At 44.9% G+C, this 9,478-nt stretch overlaps 1 pseudogene; it reads right to left on the bottom strand.

Annotated features, from left to right (window-relative positions):
• On the bottom strand, window positions 1–1,445 carry Aurka-ps3 (aurora kinase A, pseudogene 3; annotated as a pseudogene).
• Between the last annotated feature and the right edge of the window lie 8,033 nt (window positions 1,446–9,478).

The raw sequence follows: 9,478 nt of genomic DNA on the forward strand, positions 1-9,478 counted from the left end.
TCACAGTCTTGAAATGAGGTCCCTGGCTCCCTCTGTCATAAACAAGGAATGTGAATATCTGTAGGTCTCCTGGTGTGTGCCTAGAAGGGAGGCATCTGTACTAGGAACTCGTAGCAGAACAGCAAGGCTCCAGTGGTCCACCTTCTCATCATGCATCTGGCCTTCTATCATCTCCGGGGGCTGGTAGTTCAGGGTGCCACCGAGTGGTTCTTCTGGAAGGTGGAGCATGAACAGACCATTGGAAGTCTGTGATCTTCAGCTCTCCATTCAACCGAAGAAGCAGGTTCTCTGGCCTAATGTCTCAGTGGATGACTCTCTTTGAAGAACAGTAAAACAGAGCATTTGGCAGTTCAGTGATGTAAGTAGCTGTTCTCTGCTCATCAAACTTGGAGAGTTTTCAAAGCTCTCTATAGACTGTTCTGAGGGGCTCATATTCTAGAGTGAGATAAACTCTGATGGTGAAAGACCCCCAGATCGGGGAGAGCCTCACTCAAGTCTTGGGATGATGCGACCCTCCAAGAACTCACAAGAGACCATCCTTGCTGTAATCACACAAGGTTTATTGATAGGAACCAGAACACTGGGGTCAAGTGCACACAAGGGTAGAGGAGTTCGACCCCAAGTAGCTGGGAGAAGGGGTATTTAAAGGAAGAAACTACAACCCAAGGGGGTAGGGATGGCGCCATTGGAAAATGTTGAGAATACCAGTGAAAAATCACAAGGAGAAGCTTCTTGTTTCTCAAGATTGTTTTCAAGATTATAATATAACTTTATAGTCAGCTAGTTCCTGGGAGAAGCTTCCTCTTACCTTACTAGGTCAGGATCACGTACTTAAGGGCCTATCTTATGCCCTTTCACCAAGTTCCTGCAAGAGCAGGCTCAAGAAATGTGACCTTTTACCTATTTAGTGGCAGAGAGCAGGGTCGGGAATTTGAGGTATTTAGGGCTTCTTCGGGGTGAGATAGCATTTTAGCATTTCTAAACTTCCGACTTCTTGGCTGCATTTTTAACTCTTTCAGTGGTGTCACAGAAGTACCATACAGCCTGAGGATGTCTGGGTGCTGCAGGTGGGGTGGGATCTCCGCTTCTCTTCATAGCTGGTGCTCCACACCTGCCTTCTCCATCTGCGTTTTAAACAGCACCTCCAGAGCCAGGATGAACTCGCTTTGCTTCTTCCTTGCCAAACAGACAATTCCAAACTTCCCTTTTCTTAGTGAGCGACCAATGTCAAAATCTTCCAAAGTCCACTGCCTTTTTTCCCCCGAGTCTTCAGTTTTCTGTATGGATGTCTGTTCTTTTTCAGAATTATTTCCTGAGGCTGCGGGCTGGGGCTGCTCACTCTTCTGGGGGTTACTGAGCGGGGAGACAGGTCGAGGGACGATGGTAGCTGCTTCTGTGCTTGTAGAGGGAGTTGGAAGGACACAAGACCTGCTGGGCCTGGCCATGGCAAGCCAGTCCTCAGTTCTGAGAAGGAGTCTGCTCAGTCACTGGACTCATTTCAGACAGAAGAGAACTGGGGTCATAACAGACCTGGCAACTGCGTTCTTTCCATCTGTCTATGTCACAAGCGTAACCTGCTTTTGACCGAAGCCTCCAAGTGATCCCGGTAGCTCAACTTTCTGATCTCTGAGTTCTGAGAAGATCTTAGAGTTTTGAATCCCTACATTTTCAGGAACAGAGTCTAAACCCAAGGCCTTGGCTGTGTGGTGGTAAAGGTGTAGAGGGAGGGAATGCTGTGGGTCAGATGGGAAGAGCTTGCTTCAAGTTTATGAAAAAGCAACAAACGTAGCTTTCAAACATCCAAAAAAAAAGGTAGCAGTTGGTCTTTATGTGCCACTAATTTTAAAAGAAACTAAACTGATTCCTAGCATATCTGGTGTGATGGGTTTCCTTGCAACTTCCAAAGACATTGAGATCCTAAACCCTTGTACCTGTGAAGGTGGCCATGCTTAGAAATGGAGTCTTTATAGATGCAAAAGTATAGCTGGAGCCATCAGGATTGGTGTTAATCAAATGCCTGGTTGTCTTTATGAAAATGGAACATTCGGGCACCTAGAGAAACTGAGAGAATGCCATGGGAAGATTGAAATCAGGTAGCCAAAGAAATGCAGTGGATGACCAGCCTATAAAAGTGCCAGAATCCAGGAAATACAATGGTCCTTCCCAGCCACCAGACTCAACCAGCTGTGTCCACATCAGGCCCACGATGCGGCCCTCCAGCCTCCAGAACTGTGGGATAGTCCGTTCCACTGTCTAAGGCACCCAGTCAGTATGTGTGATGCTCTATGGCAGCTCTACTAACTGATGACATGGAGAACTGAACTATGCTTTGCCCTCTTCAGCTGTCTAACGCGTGGTGTAAGCCTCAGAGGTGGGCACTTCTTTTCACCAAGTGTCAGAGGTTTGCGGCACACATCCGACAAGAGCCCTCCTCCCTCTACCCTGCACCCACACGGAGCCCAGTGTTTCCCAAGAAAGTGACAGATTTTTATCTTCCAAGCGATTTTTGACATCTCTCTGCCATCTTCTCACTTAGAGACAGCCACCAGCGTGAGCGCGGACACAGGGCATCAGTTTGATGTTCCACCCTTGGGCGACTTTTTGGAGACACGGGGGCATCTGTAAGCAATGAGTGGCTACATGCCATTATTAATTTACTTCATGGAAAATGACTTCAGGGGACCAGATCCTTCTCTTCATCTCCTAATGAATAAGGAACTCAGTTATCCTTTTATCCATTCAGGAGTCAAAACAAGCATTGTGTTAAAACTGGAGTCAGGCAAAGAAGCCGTGGCCATAAGGGAGTGGCTGTGGGCTAGGTTCCTTCTTTATATTCTTATGTACAATTACTGTGTTTTCCCCTGTAGAACTTCCCAGAGACAAAATGTCAGAGCAAAGTTTATTTGCAATTTCTCAGCTACACCCCCCCGCCTTGATCCCATTCTCGTGAGACGCTCTCATTGTGCATCTTCGGGCTGCCAGATGTTTGTTACCTCCTGCTCAAACTCTAATTCATTGCTGTCAGGGTTTGGGCTTCAGCAGCTGGAGCCCCGAAAGCATTGAGAAATCTCTTTGCTTCATTAGGCAAATCTTCAAGGCCACATACAGCTCTGGCCCAGTCAAAACGTTCATCTCTTTAAGAAGGCGCTTCATCACGCTAACCCTGGCCACATAGAGAGACGAATGCTTGCCCCTTGGCTGTTGATTAAGCTTCCACTGGCTGCCCAGCCCACATGGGTGGCTCAGTGGGCAGACCACAGGCTGCCTTTCCCCATGTGTGGCCCCTCCCTTTGCTCACGGCAGTCGATTGCCTAGCTGGGGAGGGCCCCGGGACCTCCAGAACGAGGCTCTTTACAGACAAGCCTGGATACTCATACCTTCTCTCTCTAATTATTTCCCTGCTTTGTTGCCAGATCACTCCAGAGCAGAACGACCATGGCCTGAGTTATTCATGCACTGCCTTGGTGTGCCCTGGTTCTGCATGTGGCCTTGACAGGTGCTCAGTATCTGGGTCTTCCACTCTGTTTGGGTAAACCCGACCGTAAGTTAAACCAGAGATCATATGTGATTTTAAACCCGAGGAGACCATTAGTGACCTAGCTGATCAGCAGATATCATGCCTTCTGTCTTACCCACACATCCCATTTTGGTTCAGGTCGGCAATCAGTTGCCCAGCTCCCTTCGTAAGGTAAGAATGGTCATGTGATACATTGCCAATGGACGAGAGGGAAGCAGAAGTCTCCAGGTGAGAATAGTTTTGTTTTTTTTGTTTTTTTTGTTTTTTGTTTTTAAAGAAAATGTCTGGGTTGGCATTTTTTCCTTCTTCCTCATGCTTCAAGAGAGTCTTGAGTGTGATTGTGGAGCAGCACTGACCGAGTAGTAGTAGTAAACCTGTGCCAATGGAGGTGCGTGGTGTTGGTTAGTTTCTTTGTCAGCCTAGAAGCAGCACCCCTTCATGGCCTCCACTTCAGTTCCTGTCTCCAGGTTCCTGCTTTGAGTTCCTGTCCCTACCTTTCCCAGTGATGAGCTGTTACCTAGAAGTGTGATAGTAAATGTGTGTGTCTCCCCCCCGCCAGCCGAGTTGGTCAGTATTTTATTAAAGCATCAGAAAGCAAACCAGGGGATGTGTTCAGTAGTTCCAATGGCATTTCAAGTATTTCAAGTAGAGAGCACTTGAAATGCCGCTGCTGTGAGTCAGACGCTGAACTGCTGGTCGTGTGCAGTCATTTCTTTCATTGTTGCATTCTGCACGGCTTCGTCTTAGAAACCGGATGGGGATAGCAATGGAATGGAGAAAGGAAAGATGCACAGGTATAGGTCCAAAAAGGCTAGGGCTGGGTGGGCTGTGCTTGTTCCGCATTGGAGAGCGTAGGAAAGTGTGTCTCTTGCAAGACAATGAGAGCAATGCTCTTCCAGAGGCTTGAGTCAGCACCGCCACGAGGCAAAGCTAACAGCTTGTCACTTAAGGGAAACAGGCCCAGTCCAGCTGCGCCTCTGTTGTGTCAGTGGAGTTGCAATGATCACACAAGATACTCTAAACAAAATCTCAGACTCGGTGGAGTCCTTGGCACCAGTTCTGCCAGCCAACAGAGTACACGGCTCTCCCTTCATTGAAGGATCTGCTGCTTGATTTGGGAAGGTTTTCTTTATTTTTTCTTATGCTAATGTTTTCATATGCCCTTGTAGGTTGATGTCCTTATGCAGGTGAAGGCAGACACAGGATAAAACAAGGCCTGTCATTGGACGGGAAGAAAGGGAGGCGGGAACAGAGGTTTTAGAAGGAGAGTGAGGAGGAGAAAGAGAGAAGCAACATGGAGGCAGATGTAAACGATCTTCACCATGCATCTCTACATAGATACAGGTTGTTATGAATGTTTCTTAAGGGATGGATTTCTATAGGCAAATTTATCTTATCTAGGTGGGCGGTTTATACCTTTATCAATTGGTTGTAAGTTCATTGTGTGGATGTATTGTACCTTGAGTATTTTACATATAAATCTGGTTCTTGGGCTACAGTTCGTTAAGTCTTGACATTACTGGGTAGCTGAGACCAGAGTTCCTGGCTGGCCAGGGCTATCCAGGGTGACTAGCAATGGGAAGGGAGAGACTGCTGGGGCTAAAAGATAGCTAGGCTAATGTGTCATGGTGCCACACTGGAACCAGCCACCACTGAAGTAAATTAAGGTTAGTTCTATATAGCCCTGTGGTGCTAGAGCTAATACCAGGAAGCAACTGCCGGGGTCCGAGAGTACCAGGGGCCCAGCGTGGAGCGGCAACTCTCAGGAACCAGTTGTGCCCGTTTCTAACAATACTGTAACATGCCCGAATTAAAAACTTTAATAGACATATCAATTATGACTATTTATGGGGTATGGTGTGATCTATTGATACATATATACTGTGTAATGGTTAAGGAAAGATCACCTTAAATCTCACCCCCAAACAATGAGATAATAAGCATGCGCACATCACTTTTCACTTGTGGGTGGTTGTCCGTCCACGCACAAATGTTTCCTGGAAGGTGAACAGTTTGAATCCAAGCTCTGCCGATAACGTCTAGCTGTGTGGTCAGTTCTTCTGCACCTCCCCTTTTCATTCTCTTTCTCTCTAAGGTAAGAATGGCAGAACAGCTGTAAGGACTACACATTCAGTGAGAGACCAGCCGAGGTTGCCAGTGTCTGTTACTTTGTTTTCTGTTGCTATGACAAGCATCATGGCCAAAAGTGACTTGGAGAGGAAAAGGTTTGTTTCTCCACAACCGCCATCCATCTCAGAGAGGAGTCAAGGCAGGAACCTGGAGGCAGGAACTGAAGCAGAGGCCAAGGATGAACACTGTTTCCTGGGCTCCTCGGCTTGCTTTCTTACACAGCGCAAAGCCATCTGCCCAGGGATGACTCTGCTCACAGTGAGCTAGCCTCCCACATCAATCTTCATTCAGGACATTGCCCGGCAGGCTGCTCACAGGCCAATCTGATGGAGGCACTTTCTTTAGATGGGTTCATCCTTCCAAAGTGTCTTTAATTCATGTCACGTTGACAAAAACTAACCAGTGCATAGTATCAGTTCCTTTCTGTCCTCCCTCCTAGTTCTAGAGATGGAACCCAGAATCTTTTACATGCTGGACAAATGCTATACCCATAACCTGCACCTCCAGCCTCTAGATAGTCCTTAAGGGAGAAACATCTTGGTACCTGTTACTTTTGGCTGGATAAGGATGACAGGGCTTTTGTTTTTGTTTTTGTTTTGTTTTGTTTTTTTGATTTTGTTGTCTAGCTATTTTAATGTTTAAAGTATTTAAGCAGGATAGGTAGATCATTGAAGAACGGGGCTGATAATGATCTTGTGAGATCATCCGGTTAACCCTTTCAGTGCCAGGGACTCTGGACCTTAAAGCTTTAAGAGGCTGAGCAGTTACCCAACACAACTTGGCCCAGTGATTCTATAGAATGTACCAGGGTACCAAATTCTCATCTTAAAAGATTCCTCTTTCTCAAAGATACTTATCCATACTCTGGATATTCAGAAGTATATGGAAGTCAAGAGCACTGGTGTGATCTTTGAGAACTCTTAAGGAATAAAGGGAAGTGAAAGGAGCATGTTTGGATGAGAAATGTCCTCCATAGGCTCGCGTATTTGAACACTTGATCCCCAGTTGGTGGTGCTGCTTGGAGCGGTTTAGCAGGCGTGGCTGTGCTAGAGGAGGCGTGTCTCCAAGGGTTGGTTTTGAGCTTTTGTAGTATTGCTCTAATTCTAGTTCCCTTTCTCTGTTTCACCTGTGTTGAAGGTGCGAGCTCTCAGTTCCCTGCTCCTGCTGCCCTCTGCTTTTCTTACTTCCTGTGATGCATGTATCCCTTTGAAATGATAAACCAAAACAAATTCTTCCTTTTACAATTTGCCTTGGCCCTGTTGGTTTATCACAGCCACAGACATAAAGTAACTAATAAGTGAAAGCTCTTCATCTGGTGGTAAGGCCACTATCTTCCATGAAGGGACAGCCGGCAAGCTGCAGGCCCACCACTCACTATGCTTGTTACAATGTGGCTTTGGTTAAGTTACTTAATATCCTCCCATCTTGTGTTGATTTCAAGGTGAGAGGTTCTCAGGGCTGATTTCAAATCTGGGCAGGGCCCAAGTATTAGATGAGATCATCCACATTGAAACACTAACACGCATTGTTCTAAACACTAGCACACATTGTTCTAACTGGCAATTTTTCTCATGTTTCTAATAAATATGAATTAAACTTAAGTCTCTGGTGAATTTAGACCTGTCCAAAATGCTGTTCCTGGAAACAGGTCAGACTGTTAGTGGACTCTGAAGAGTCCCTCTTCCATGTACACTTTTGGCCTCTCAACTGTAGGAATTGCTATTATAATCTTGGATTTACCTTCATCTGTAGAAATACTGTGTCCGAACTTTAGTACAAATTGCACATTTCTTTGTATTTTGAGTTTTAAGTCATAACTACTTGGTCTCTCAAGGGAACTCTGATGCTGAGGAATGCTCTTTTGGGAACTTGCTAACAATGGGCTCTGACTGAAGCATATGAAGAGCTGGTGATTTAGACGCTATGAGAGGGGAAGCTTTCTTAGAAACATCGGGTCACATCAGAGCTTCAGCACCAAGGGCTCTGGCTGCCACGTTGCTCAGAGTCCTCTCATGTGTGTTTAGTCACAAGTGTGACAATGACATCATCAAATAATCTCTTCCAATTAGCTGGCTAAAGGCAACCGTAATTGAATTCAAGTGTATCCAGACCTTGGAGGGTGTGAACTTTTGTGTCTGCACAAACGTGTTGGGAAAATGAGATCTAAAGACAATAGATCATTTCTGTGCCTGGTTCACATCTTTGCTGCAAGTCACCTCGTATGACTTTGGTTACGCTTCAGAATAGGATCAATGTAAGACTGTACTCATAAGTCCAAGATGCAGACAAATGCATACACACGATGCAAGCTTAAATGATGCTTCCAGCTATAGTAAAATCATGCTTGTGTGTGAGAGATAAATGTATAGTTAGAACCAAGCTATCTGTTACGTTTAAGGCCTGCGTTAGTTGTAGGTGAATAATTGGGTCCCAAACTGCATTTAGGATGAAAACTCTTCCTTTCTCTGTGATCAATGCCTATTTTAACCGAGGAATAAAAATAATAGACAATGTTATGAGTTACCAGAGTCAACTGGGAAATGTAAGTAACACTGAGATCCAGACGCTTTTCCACATGTTTCTACAGCTTCCTGAGCCCAAAGAGAATACTTGAGTAGTTTTCTCAAACTCTTCAGTTAGCATCTGAGAAAAATCATTAATCTGCTCAGTAAGAAATGATGCTGTAGCAATGTGGTATTAATCTTTTCTTCCTTCCTTTCCTTTTTTTTTTTTTACATTTTCTCTATCTTTGTAGGGCTGACCATTCAATCAAGCAGGATTTTTAATGGTAAACTCGCCACTAAAGACAAGGTTTTAAAAATCTCCTCTCTTGTATTAACATAACAATTACAACTGGTCCAGTATTTTTGTGATACTCTAAAAATATATTATTTTCAAGCTAACTTTACATCAACCTACTCAGTCAGCATCCTGTAGTTTATTGAAACTAGATTTTCTTAAAACCAGTGGTTCTTAACCTTCCTAGTTCTGCAACCTTTTAATACAGTTCCCCATGTTGTGGTGACCTCCCCCACCATAAAATTATTTTTGTTGCTACTTCATAACTGTAATTTTGCTACTTTATGAATCACAGTGTAAACATCTGTCTTTTCTGATGGTGTTAGGTGACCCCTCGGGTATGATTTCCTCAACCATAGGTTCTTGGCCAGGTTTACAGGAGTAGGTGTCCATTTCGTCTTTTGTAGTAGGCTTTAAGCCTATCAGAAATGGGTTGGTTACTTCATAACACTCCTACCACCACTGGACCCAGGGGAATATCTTACTACACTAGGAATTATTAGAGCTAACTGTTTACAATTTGGGAAGACTGGAGGTATCCCACTCCTGGCCCTGGGCTTTTGATTTTACAGCCCTTGGTGTTAGTATTGGTCTATCTTCTCCCTCTTTGCTTGCTAATCACCATAAGAACACTTTACTAAATGTGTCTAGAAGGGTTTTAATGAAGAGAGGAGACTCATTCTGAATGTGGGAAGTACCACGGATGGGCTGAGAGATTAGTCTGGGTGATAAGGTGGAAGAGAGCAGAACCCGAGCCTTTATCTTTCTCTGCTTCCTGACCATGATGCTGTGTGATAAACTGCCTTGCCCTCCACACCATGATTTCTCTGTTAGAATAGCCTGTCCCAACTGTAGGATGCCTGCCCCACTTACGTTGCTTCTTCTCAGGCATTTGGTCACAATAATGAGGACAAAGATGGGTTTATCTTCCTTATTCCCCAAATGGCTAGTTTTACAAGATGCTTTTGACTTGGGTTATTCAGGGAATGTGGTTCTGAAATCCAGTGTACAGAGGAGGAATACTCTACATTA

The sequence above is a fragment of the Rattus norvegicus genome, chromosome 4 (genome assembly GCF_036323735.1).
Source record: "Rattus norvegicus strain BN/NHsdMcwi chromosome 4, GRCr8, whole genome shotgun sequence".
NCBI classification, from domain to species: Eukaryota; Metazoa; Chordata; class Mammalia; order Rodentia; family Muridae; genus Rattus; species Rattus norvegicus.